Genomic DNA, 12,737 nt, shown 5'->3' with positions numbered 1-12,737 from the left:
ATTTTAAAAGTATAGCAACGACAACAGAGTGTAACGATTGAAAGATTAACTGATTTGCTCTGTTGAAGAGTCACCCTGAGTCGAAACAATTGCTCAGTTCTCTCTTCCCAGATGCCGCCAGAACCGCTGAGAATTTCCATCTCTTCCCCTTTTTCTTTGAGATTTCACATCCGCAGTAATTTGCTTTTATATTGAACAATTTCTGTTGCTGTACGTTAGCAAGAACAATTCGGGCGGGAGAAATAGCGGTCCGTTTTGCATGAAGATTTGGTGCTGACAAATCTATTCCCACCCAAAAACTTTGAGATTTTGACACTTTGCAACTTGACCGGTTAACCTTACTTGCATTCACACTCTGCCACAACAAACACCAGATGACACCCTTTACTCTCTCTCACAATACAATCTGTGTCTTTGTAGCTTCCCACTTATATTTCACCGAACTAAACGTAATCTTCAAAGCCTTGAAGTGACAGTGCAGGACCGGGGGTAACAACTGTTGTCACATCACAAGTCACTGGTAAGAAGCGAGTAGTTGGTGCAAGCTGAAGAATTTGTGAAAGGAAGCCAAACGGAGGCTGCTGCTATGCCTGCGAGTAAAATGAGCTGGAGAGGCTGCATCACCAAAGAAGGAAATTCAAAACATCCCTCATGAGACGTTGAAGTAAATTATGAGAACCAGCAAAGATTGGGCCTTGGTAGCTCATTCGGTAGAGCTTCAGACTTTTATTATGAGGGTCCAGCGTTCAAGTTCCTATCAGGGCTCTTACTTTGGCTCAAGACGTTTGCTTCCCAATGAACAACAAAATAGAAGAATAAAGAATGCAGAACGGGTCAGGGAAAATGGAAGAACGGTGACAATATCATCTTTGCTAAAGTGCAATAGCCATGGAGAATTGTCAAGAAGTTTGCATCATTTTCAGTTAATGTTAAAATTCTCTCCTGACATTGTCCTGTATTATACCACAATAGATTTCTGGTCATGTTCACTCACTTCCCAGTTCGACCAATCATTTCCTGTTTGTTTACTAATCCCATGCAGAACTGCTACAAATCCAGCATTTCCAGTAATAAATGCAATTTTACAGTTCCAAAGAATATTTTAATATGCACTCGGAAGGCCCGTATGAGATGGCAAGAAAACTGGTGTTGAATCAAAATGATTGAAATCTGTTCTAAACTTGCACCCTAAGCTCACATGCTGGTGCTGTGGCTTAGATGGTTAAAGCGCCTGTCTAGTAAACAGGAGATCTTGAGTTCAAATCTCAGCAGTGCTTTCAATGGAAATTAACAGCTGGAGTGATGCTGAACATTTCATGGTAAATGCAGAAAATGTTGGCGCAATCCCTGCAACGCGAACCTTAAAGCTTGCATTCCCTCCAATTATCAGCAAATCAAGGTTTATTGCAAAACCCAGGTCAAAATCATCAAACAGAAGAAATTATAATAAAATCTTAAACTCTAACACAAACTAAGTCTATTCAGAAAGTACTATAATGGACACAACGTAAAATCTTATTGTTACACAGTTTTAGCAATGACACAGAACACAAATCAAGTCCCCTTCCCCAAATCCTCAACCACTATCAAAGTCAAGGGAGTTTCGCAAGCTGCTGCAGGGTACTTACAGTCACAGGCTGCAGGAGGTCAAGTCAGAGGTGGAGAGGTCAAGCCAAGAGACCCTCAATCGAAATACATCCCCTTTTATATTGTTTTACCTGGCTATTTCCTGTGTTCGGCCAGCCCCTTTTGCATTGAATCCATAAGGTTTAAAGTTCCCGCTGGTCCTGCCCCCTTTGAGCCGGTCAGACCTGTCAAGATAGGAGTACCTCCCCTAGGTCCGCCTCCAGTCTGCTTTTTGAGATAACGAGGTTGAGCTCCCTTGTGAAGATTTTCAAAGTCTTCCATCTGCTCCGGAGATCGCTGCTATGTTGATGGGGTGTTGATTGGATTCTGCTCTTGTGGAGGCATAGTCATTTACATCTGCATGGGGCTATGACCATCCCGTTGTCCTGCTTGCAGGCAGGCCCCTTGTGTATTCCCGTGCCCCTTTGACTGTGTTTTAATCTTATCTAGTTGTCTGGCTCCTTCTTCCTTGTAGCTCCTGGGGGGGGTTTGTAAATACCTATGCCCCTACTCGGCTCAGCGGACCAAGCCTGCTGGGAAATTTGGTTACGTTCCCTTGGCTGAAAAGTGTCCAGTTTACAGTCTCTGGGTTTTATCCTTGGGCAGTCCAAAAAGGGCCGAATTGCCCGAAAACCTTACAGATGCCCCTTCGATACGTCCCTACCTGCTTGGACCGTATCGACACAGGTGAAGGGCAATTCATTTCCTTTTGTGTGGACCGTAGGCCCCCCCCTCAACAACATGCGAAACTACAAGTCCCAAGACAGTTCCCTTAATCTAGGCTACCCCTAATTTCATTGAAAGGGAAAGACAAGACCATACTTAATTCAAACACACAGTAACATACACACATTTCACCGGAACCCCAAACGTAAGGGTCCCTGTACATATATCACAATCAAGTAACTGAAACCCGCGAATCCATACACCTATTTACATTTGAATCTCTTTATTTCACTAAGGATGCTCTTTTCTGGGCTGCACTTCGCTTCTTCCCGTTGAAGGCTCTTCATTTTTCCTCCATCGTCGATACCTGCAGCTGAGAGGTTCAGTACAACTGAGGCGACAGCATAATGTACCCCCTGGTACAACATTTTCTTTGTGGGGACAAACATTAAACCATTCTCAGGCCCCCCTGGTGGTGATCGGACAGTTGTGAGGGTCGATTGGTTGGGCTGTGGGCAGGGGTCGCTTTACCTGAACCAGCAGTTCGGTAGCTTTTACAGTCATCCCTTCCCTGGGCGTTACACATCCCTCCCCACTGCGGTCAATTCATCCCGTTCCCTGGGTTCTGCCATCACCTTACAAAAGTGATCGATGCCCCTTGTGGACATGCCTTGGTAGACCCCCATAAACACAAATAAATGCCCTGGTCAGAAGCCCACCACTTATCCCAGCAAACGGTGATCCTACCCGGTGAGCCTGTGATGGTCCGGTAGGTGTTGTTGTCCAGGCGTTCCCAGTCCGAGGACCGATCCCTCATGTCCAGGCTCAGCTTCCTGGGCCACCACCATCTCCCCAAAGGAATGTCCCCCTTACAGGTTAAACACACCCGCCTGCCCTCAGTCACCCTAACCCGGTCAGTCGCCACCTGTATCTCCTCGCAGAGTACAGAGGCCTCTCCATAGGCGAAGCTCTGGTGGCTGGAGTACCTGGTCGAGTTTGACCCCAGCCACCCAGGCCACCTCCCCAGGTGTGAGTAGCGGGTCTGCTCTGTGGCCACCTGGTCTCCCTGTCCGGTAGTGACAAGAGGGGCTCTGCCGCCAGAGCACCCGTAGACGAAGGACTCTTCTGTCTCGCCTCTGCGGAGTTCTCCCGGTCCCACCATCGCCAGGATCATCAGCAAGTTCCACATCGGCGGGTGCCCCATCTGTAAAACAGACAAAACACATCCTTGCCTCTACAGAACTACCTACCTTAAAGTGCATGGCTTCTATCCAGCGGCAGCAGCAGCTCCCGCTTTGAAGTTGGGAAATTGACATGAAATTGCCGCAGCCTGTCTGTGGTTCTGTGTCCACAGCCCGGCTCCACCAGGGTCCTAGTGCCTGCTGCTCAATCATTATTTCACTGCACTATGCGCTTCTGTGATCCCACGATCCTAAATAACCCACACACCACTAAACATTAATTAGAACTAACAGGGGGGGAATGCTATATACAATGCCACCCGTCTCCGGGTGGCCAAATTAAAACTGGACCCCGCTATACTGGGGCTGTTCACCTGTTTGGACCAACGGCTCGGGCCAGACCTCCCCCTCCCGGGGGTCCGGACTGCCCCTTGCCTCTCCTTCCCCAAAGGGGTTCGGGGATCCCTTTCTGCTCCCTCCGGAGACTGGGCTACCTGTGGCAGCACTGGATAATGTCCTACATCCCTCACCGTTCCCTTCTACTGGGGACCATCTTACCGGGGGCTTGGAGACCCGATTGCTCCTTCGTCCCCTGGATGGTTCCCACGCCCAAGGTGATACCTCCCTCTCCTCTGCCTCCCTAGCCTGTATACTAAGGCAGGCCACCTGACCCACAGGTAATGGCTTGGGAATCGTTACTGTCCCTGGGCTGGGTGCTTGCAGCACTGTCAATTTCTTTGGGACTGCCCCTTCGGGACAGCACCTTGTCACCGGCTGTGTGACCGTGGAGTCAGGGATCTCCCCCACCGTCGTTAATTCTACGGGGGGTTTCTCCACTACCATCCCCAGTCTTCCCCCCACCTTGCTCTTTCTTGCCCTTATGGGGTGGAACAATTTAAATTGACTGATGTAGCGTTCGCATGGGTCCCACCTTAAGGGATTTAAACTGCAAATAGCCGCTGAGGCAGCCTCCAGATTGGGACCCTGCACCTGGACCGGACCAGGGTCTGGGGCTAGAACTACCCCTGCGCTCCCTTTTTCCTGAGGCTGCTCCCTGGGTAGTCATACGGGTTCTTGTGGTGTGGGTGCGGGCAGGCCCTGGCCCGTTGCCATTGCCACCTGTCCCGACCCAGCTGCTAGGCTCTGCAAAAAGGCTAAAAGTTTTTTTAATTCGATGGTTTCCGGGGCAGCTGCTCCTGCCGCCGGGGTCTGACTCTTTACTGCGGGAGCCCTCTCCTCCTTGCTAGGGTTTTCACACTCCCTCTTGAAATGCCCGGCCTTACCACACCTGTAGCATACCGGTCTCTTGTCGGAGGTCCGGGTGCCCTCATGCTTCCACTCTCTCTTAGGGGGTGCTGGCGCGATTTCATGCACCTTACCCTTAAGGGGCTTTTCCTCACTCCTCTCCCCATTGCGATATGCGAGGGTGAGTTTCCTAAGGACCTCTGCCTCATTAAGGGCCGGGGTCTGCGGGTCGAACCAGTGTTCGGCTTTTGCCCTAACGTTAGGGAGACAGTTGGCTACTAGGGTCTTTAGCCAGTGGGCTGTTCTCTCCCCTAAATTCAGTCTATCCGCGGGGACCCCGCACGCCTCCACATAGACAATCCACATCCTGTCTGCGAACATAGTGGGAGATTCCCCTGGTTGCTGCTTGGTTTCCCCCACCCTCATGAAAGGGCTCCCCAGATTCAAACCCATTGCCTCCAGCACAGCAGTCTGTGCTGCCGCCCATGTGTCAGGTTGTCCCCCATTCCCGGAGGTCACTGCCCTGCATAGCTGTGCATCTAGGGTCATCAGGAGCATCCTTACTTGCTCCCCCTCGTCGCAGTCATTAATGCTGGCTGCCTGCTCCACCGCCATAAAATGAAGCGACGGATCCCCTTTTGGAGTTAGCCTGGGAACGTGGGCCACCATCCCCCTGAGCGCGGATGCCCCATGAGGAATGATAATGTCGCCCTCAACCGGTCCCCTATTCGCCAGTCCCGCCGGGGGACCATACCTTCTCTGCCTGACAGGGCACATCTGCCCTACCTGGGGTTCCTGCTCCTCCGCCTCCCCGGCGTCCAGCTCTCCTGCCCCGTTGGGTAGCCCCCCTGTCCCCGGGCTAACTACCCATATAGGAGACGCCGCTATCTGGGGATACACCACTGACCCCCCTTGGACCTGCCCCTGACCGGGCGGTCCGAACCCTACCTGCTGACCCGGCCCCATCACCGGCATCCCAGGCAGCGGTCTGTCCCCATCCCATGGGGACCCACATACGAAACCAGGCGGACACGCCGCCAGCTGGGGGTACCCTGCCGACCCCCCTTGGACTTGCCCCTGAACGTGCAATCCGATCCCCCCCTGCCGACCCGGACACAATCCCGGCGCCTCAGGAGGCGGTCGATTCCCCTTAGCCTTTGGGGAATCATCCGCTGCGAGGAGCCCCTTGCCCCTTGGAAACCCCCCTGGACCTACCAGGTGTACCTGTCCCCTGACCTTGGACAAGGTCTCCTCCAACTCTGTTATCCGTGCCTGGCACGGCCCGTGAGCACAGTCCCCTACTTCCTCGCGAGCCACTCGGTACGCTGCCTGGATGTCCCGGAACTTCCCCTCCAGCTTCCTACACTGCTCTGTACTCCGAGCATAGAGTTCCTGGAGCCTCCATTCCTTTGTCTTACCCTCCACTATCTGGCAGTGGAGATATTCCTTCTCGCACCGGTTAGACTCGCTTTCCTGTAGGCTGTCCTGTTTCATTTCTGCCAATTCCTCCCGCAGTCGTTCCGCTGCGCTAGCGCTGTCCCCTGCGCTGGCCCTAACTTCTCCCAACTCCTGCTCTAATTCTTCGACCCTTCGCTCTGTTTTGACTACCTGCTGGGACAGGCAGACCAGCCAAACTGCCTTCTCCAAGTGCCGTTTGTGTGCCTTACTTTCTGTCCATGCAGCCGCCACCATTACGGGTCGCTCCGCATTGATTAGTTCTGAGACCCAAGGTTTGGTGAGGTTGACCTTTTGCCACATATACGAGGAGATTCTCTCCTCCATTTTACTTCGTTCCCTCACCCCCTCTGCCAAGTCACATACTCCAAACCACCGGGCTCCTGCCGCGGTCGCCATTGTAGAGGGTGCCATCTCTGCTACTCCACTACTGGGCCGATATCTGGGGTTTGAGTATCTGTGTGTGTCTCTCTCCAGCTGGCACTGAAACTTCAGAGGCCAGGGGATGCCGCACTGGGACACCTCCACAGAAGAGAGCACTGAATCAAGCCTGCCGTTTATTCCTAACCGGAAGCCTGAGGCTTATATCACACAGATATCCAGACCCCCACCAATGCCCAGGTGATTCTCTCTCTTGCCGGTGGTACAACACCCACCCGGTTCCTACTTCGCTGGAGTAGCTTTCCCAAGAGAGAGAAGAGGACACTGCTGTTTATTACCTAACCAGCAGCCTGTCCTGAGTGAATCGTTCAAGATGACCCTAGATTCTCGAACCCGGAATTAAGGTGAGGAATATCTTAACAATGACTTGGTCAGAGATCGCTGGTGAGAGATTGAAGAATTTAAACGACTCCAATTATCAGCAAATCAAGGTTTATTGCAAAACCCAGGTCAAAATCATCAAACAGAAGAAATTATAATAAAATCTTAAACTCTAACACAAACTAAGTCTATTCAGAAAGTACTATAACGGACACAACGTAAAATCTTATTGTTACACAGTTTTAGCAATGACACAGAACACAAATCAAGTCCCCTTCCCCAAAGCCTCAACCACTATCAAAGTCAAGGGAGTTTCGCAAGCTGCTGCAGGGTACTTACAGTCACAGGCTGCAGGAGGTCAAGTCAAAGGTGGAGAGGTCAAGCCAAGAGACCCTCAATCGAAACACAGCCCCTTTTATATTGTTTTACCTGGCTTTTTCCTGTGTTCGGCCAGCCCCTTTTGCATTGAATCCATAAGGTTTAAAGTTCCCGCTGGTCCTGCCCCCTTTGAGCCGGTCAGACCTGTCAAGATAGGAGTACCTCCCCTCGGTCCGCCTCCAGTCTGCTTTTTGAGATAACGAGGTTGAGCTCCCTTGTGAAGATTTTCAAAGTCTTCCATCTGCTCCGGAGATCGCTGCTATGTTGATGGGGTGTTGATTGGATTCTGCTCTGGTGGAGGCATAGTCATTTACATCTGCATGGGGCTATGACCATCCCGTTGTCCTGCTTGCAGGCAGGCCCCTTGTGTATTCCCGTGCCCCTTTGTCTGTGTTTTAATCTTATCTAGTTGTCTGGCTCCTTCTTCCTTGTAGCTCCTGGGGGGGGTTTGTAAATACCTATGCCCCTACTCGGCTCAGCGGACCAAGCCTGCTGGGAAATTTGGTTACGTTCCCTTGGCTGAAAAGTGTCCAGTTTACAGTCTCTGGGTTTTATCCTTGGGCAGTCCAAAAAGGGCCGAATTGCCCGAAAACCTTACACCGCTCATCTTCAATTTTGCTCACCTACACCATCGCATTTCCTCCTCGCTTCAGCCTTGTAGAAGGATATCGCGCATTTGAAACTTTAACTCTGTGTCTGGCACCACGGATAACCTCAGAATTTTAAAGATTTTATCCTCTCACTTTTAGTTTCTCTTGCAGATTTGCAGCATCCGCGGTATTTTCCTTTGAATGCATAATAGGATTTACCTCAAGAAAACCTGGAGGAACATTTTAAAAGTATAGCAACGACAACAGAGTGTAACGATTGAATGATTAACTGATTTGCTCTGCCGAAGAGTCACCCTGAGTCGAAAAAATTGCTCAGTTCTCTCTTCCCAGATGCCGCCAGAACCGCTGAGCTTTTCCATCTTTTCCCCTTTTTCTTTGAGATTTCACATCCGCAGTAATTTGCTTTAATATTGAACAATTTCTGTTGCTGTACGTTAGCAAGAACAATTCGGGCGGGAGAAATAGCGGTCCGTTTTGCATGAAGATTTGGTGCTGACAAATCTATTTCCACCCAAAAACTTTGAGATTTTGACACTTTGCAACTTGACCGGTTAACCTTACTTGCATTCACACTCTGCCACAACAAACGCCAGATGACACCGTTTACTCTCTCTCACAATACAATCTGTGACTTTGTAGCTTCCCACTTATATTTCACCGAATTAAACGTAACCTTCAAAGCCTTGAAGTGACAGTGCAGGTCCGGGGGTAACAACTGATGTCACATCACAAGTCACTGGTAAGAAGCGAGGAGTTGGTGCAAGCTGAAGAATTTGTGAAAGGAAGCCAAACGGAGGCTGCTGCTATGCCTGCGAGTACAATGAGCTGGAGAGGCTGCATCACCAAAGAAGGAAATTCAAAACATCCCTCATGAGACGTTGAAGTAAATTATGAGAACCAGCAAAGATTGGGCCTTGGTAGCACATTCGGTAGAGCTTCAGACTTTTAATATGAGGGTCCAGCGTTCAAGTCCCTATCAGGGCTCTTACTTTGGCTCAAGATGTTTGCTTCCCAATGACAACAAAAAAGAAGAATAAAGAATGCAGAACGGGTCAGGGAAAATGGAAGAGCGGTGACAATATCATCTTTGCTAAAGAGCAACAGCCATGGAGAATTGTTAAGAAGTTTGCTACATTTTCAGTTCATGTTAAAACTCTCTCCTGACATTGTCCTGTGTTAAACCACAATAGATTTCTGGTCATGTTCACTCACTTCCCAGTTCGACCAATCATTTCCTGTTTGTTTACTTATCCCATGCAACACTGCTGCAAATCCAGCATTTCCAGTAATAAATGCAATTTTACAGTTCCAAAGAATGTTTTAATATGCACTCGGAAGGCCCGTATGAGATGGCAAGAAAACTGATGTTGAATCAAAATGATTGAAATCTGTTCTAAACTTGCACGCTAAGCTTGCATGCTGGTGCTGTGGCTTAGATGGTTAAAGCGCCTGTCAAGAAACAGGAGATCCTGAGTTTAAATCTCAGCTAGTGCCTTCAATGGAAATTGACAGCTGGAGTGATGCTCAACATTTCATGTTGAATGCAGAAAATGTTGGCACAATCCCTGCAACACCAACCTTAAAGCTCGCTTTCCCTTGTGTGCTGAAGCACTTTTTTCAAACCTTTTAACTCCCATTTTCCGCTCATCTTCAATTTTGCCCTCCTACACCATCTCATTCCCTCCTCGCTTCAGCCTTGTAGAAGGATATCGCGCATTTGAAACTTTAACTCTGTGTCTGGCACCACGGATATCCTCAGATTCTTAAAGATTTTACCCTCTCACTTTTAGTTTCTCTTGCAGATTTGCAGCATCCACGGTATTTTCCTCTGAATGCATAATAGGATTTACCTCAAGAAAACCTGGAGGAACATTTTAAAAGTATAGCAACGACAACAGAGTGTAACGATTGAATGATTAACTGATTTGCTCTGCCGAAGAGTCACCCTGAGTCGAAAAAATTGCTCAGTTCTCTCTTCCCAGATGCCGCCAGAACCGCTGAGCTTTTCCATCTTTTCCCCTTTTTCTTTGAGATTTCACATCCGCAGTAATTTGCTTTAATATTGAACAATTTCTGTTGCTGTACGTTAGCAAGAACAATTCGGGCGGGAGAAATAGCGGTCCGTTTTGCATGAAGATTTGGTGCTGACAAATCTATTTCCACCCAAAAACTTTGAGATTTTGACACTTTGCAACTTGACCGGTTAACCTTACTTGCATTCACACTCTGCCACAACAAACGCCAGATGACACCGTTTACTCTCTCTCACAATACAATCTGTGTCTTTGTAGCTTCCCACTTATATTTCATTGAATTAGACGTAATCTTCAAAGCCTTGAAGTGACAGTGCAGGTCCGGGGGTAACAACTGATGTCACATCACAAGTCACTGGTAAGAAGCGAGTAGTTGGTGCAAGCTGAAGAATTTGTGAAAGGAAGCCAAACGGAGGCTGCTGCTATGCCTGCGAGTAAAATGAGCTGGAGAGGCTGCATCACCAAAGAAGGAAATTCAAAACATCCCTCATGAGACATTGAAGTAAATTATGAGAACCAGCAAAGATTGGGCCTTGGTAGCACATTCGGTAGAGCTTCAGACTTTTAATATGAGGGTCCAGCGTTCAAGTCCCTATCAGGGCTCTTACTTTGGCTCAAGATGTTTGCTTCCCAATGACAACAAAAAAGAAGAATAAAGAATGCAGAACGGGTCAGGGAAAATGGAAGAGCGGTGACAATATCATCTTTGCTAAAGAGCAACAGCCATGGAGAATTGTTAAGAAGTTTGCTACATTTTCAGTTCATGTTAAAACTCTCTCCTGACATTGTCCTGTGTTAAACCACAATAGATTTCTGGTCATGTTCACTCACTTCCCAGTTCGACCAATCATTTCCTGTTTGTTTACTTATCCCATGCAGAACTGCTACAAATCCAGCATTTCCAGTAATAAATGCAATTTGATAGTTCCAAAGAATGTTTTAATATGCACTCGGAAGGCCCGTATGAGATGGCAAGAAAACTGATGTTGAATCAAAATGATTGAAATCTGTTCTAAACTTGCACGCTAAGCTTGCATGCTGGTGCTGTGGCTTAGATGGTTAAAGCGCCTGTCAAGAAACAGGAGATCCTGAGTTTAAATCTCAGCTAGTGCCTTCAATGGAAATTGACTGCTGGAGTGATGCTCAACATTTCATGGTGAATGCAGAAAATGTTGACACAATCCCTGCAACACCAACCTTAAAGCTCGCTTTCCCTTGTGTGCTGAAGCACTTTTTTCAAACCTTTTAACTCCCATTTTCCGCTCATCTTCAATTTTGCTCACCTACACCATCTCATTCCCTCCTCGCTTCAGCCTTGTAGAAGGATATCGCGCATTTGAAACTTTAACTCTGTGTCTGGCACCACGGATATCCTCAGATTCTTAAAGATTTTACCCTCTCACTTTTAGTTTCTCTTGCAGATTTGCAGCATCCACGGTATTTTCCTCTGAATGCATAATAGGATTTACCTCAAGAAAACCTGGAGGAACATTTTAAAAGTATAGCAACGACAACAGAGTGTAACGATTGAATGATTAACTGATTTGCTCTGCCTAAGAGTGACCCTGAGTCGAAAAAATTGCTCAGTTCTTCCTTCACAGATGCTTCCAGAACCGCTGAGAATTTCCATCTTTTCCCCTTTTTCTTTGAGATTTCACATCCGCACTAATTTGCTTTTATATTGAACAATTTATGTTGCTGTACGTTAGCAAGAACAATTCGGGCGGGAGAAATAGCGGTCCGTTTTGCATGAAGATTTGGTGCTGACAAATCTATTTCCACCCAAAAACTTTGAGATTTTGACACTTTGCAACTTGACCGGTTAACCTTACTTGCATTCACACTCTGCCACAACAAACACCAGATGACACCCTTTACTCTCTCTCACAATACAATCTGTGTCTTTGTAGCTTCCCACTTATATTTCACCGAATTAAACGTAATCTTCAAAGCCTTGAAGTGACAGAGCAGGTCCGGGGGTAACAACTGTTGTCACATCACAAGTCACTGGTAAGAAGCGAGTAGTTGGTGCAAGCTGAAGAATTTGTGAAAGGATTCCAAACGGAGGCTGCTGCTTTGCCTGCGAGTAAAATGAGCTGGAGAGGCTGCATCACCAAAGAAGGAAATTCAAAACATCCCTCATGAGACGTTGAAGTAACTTATGAGAACCAGCAAAGATTGGGCCTTGGTAGCTCATTCGGTAGAGCTTCAGACTTTTAATATGAGGGCCCAGCGTTCAAGTCCCTATCAGGACTCTTACTTTGGCTCAAGACGTTTGCTTCCCAATGAGCAACAAAAAAGACGAAGAAAGAATGCAGAACGGGTCAGGGAAAATGGAAGAACGGTGACAATATCATCTTTGCTGAAGAGCAACAGCCATGGCGAATTGTCAAGAAGTTTGCTACATTTTCAGTTCATGTTAAAACTCTCTCCTGACATTGTCCTGTATTAAACCACAATAGATTTCTGGTCATGTTCACTCACTTCCCAATTCGACCAAGCATTTCCTGTTTGTTTACTTATCCCATTCTGAACTGCTACAAATTCAGCATTTCCAGTAATAAATGCAATTTTACAGTTTCAAAGACCAGTGCCAATGAATATTTTAATTTGCACTCGGAAGGCCCGTATGAGATGTCAGGAAAACTGATGTTGAATCAAAATGATTGAAATCTGTTCTAAACTTGCACGCTAAGCTTGCATGCTGGTGCTGTGGCTTAGATGGTTAAAGTGCCTGTCTAGTAAACTGGAGATCCTGAGTTCAAATCTCAGCAGTGCCT

The 12,737-nt window shown here is 47.8% G+C and overlaps 2 non-coding genes across 2 annotated transcripts; both read left to right on the top strand.

The window, feature by feature from the left end:
- The first annotated feature begins 1,203 nt into the window (after positions 1 to 1,203).
- trnat-agu (transfer RNA threonine (anticodon AGU)) lies at positions 1,204 to 1,277 on the top strand. Its single transcript has one exon. It is a non-coding gene; the product is annotated as a tRNA-Thr (tRNA).
- Positions 1,278 to 12,663: 11,386 nt separating this feature from the next.
- On the top strand, positions 12,664 to 12,737 carry trnat-agu (transfer RNA threonine (anticodon AGU)). The gene has a single exon. It is a non-coding gene; the product is annotated as a tRNA-Thr (tRNA).

This window comes from Scyliorhinus torazame, chromosome 4, assembly GCF_047496885.1.
Source record: "Scyliorhinus torazame isolate Kashiwa2021f chromosome 4, sScyTor2.1, whole genome shotgun sequence".
NCBI classification, from domain to species: domain Eukaryota; kingdom Metazoa; phylum Chordata; class Chondrichthyes; order Carcharhiniformes; family Scyliorhinidae; genus Scyliorhinus; species Scyliorhinus torazame.
The sequence above is the reverse complement of the archived record's forward strand: the minus strand, read 5'-3'. Positions and strand labels throughout refer to the sequence as shown.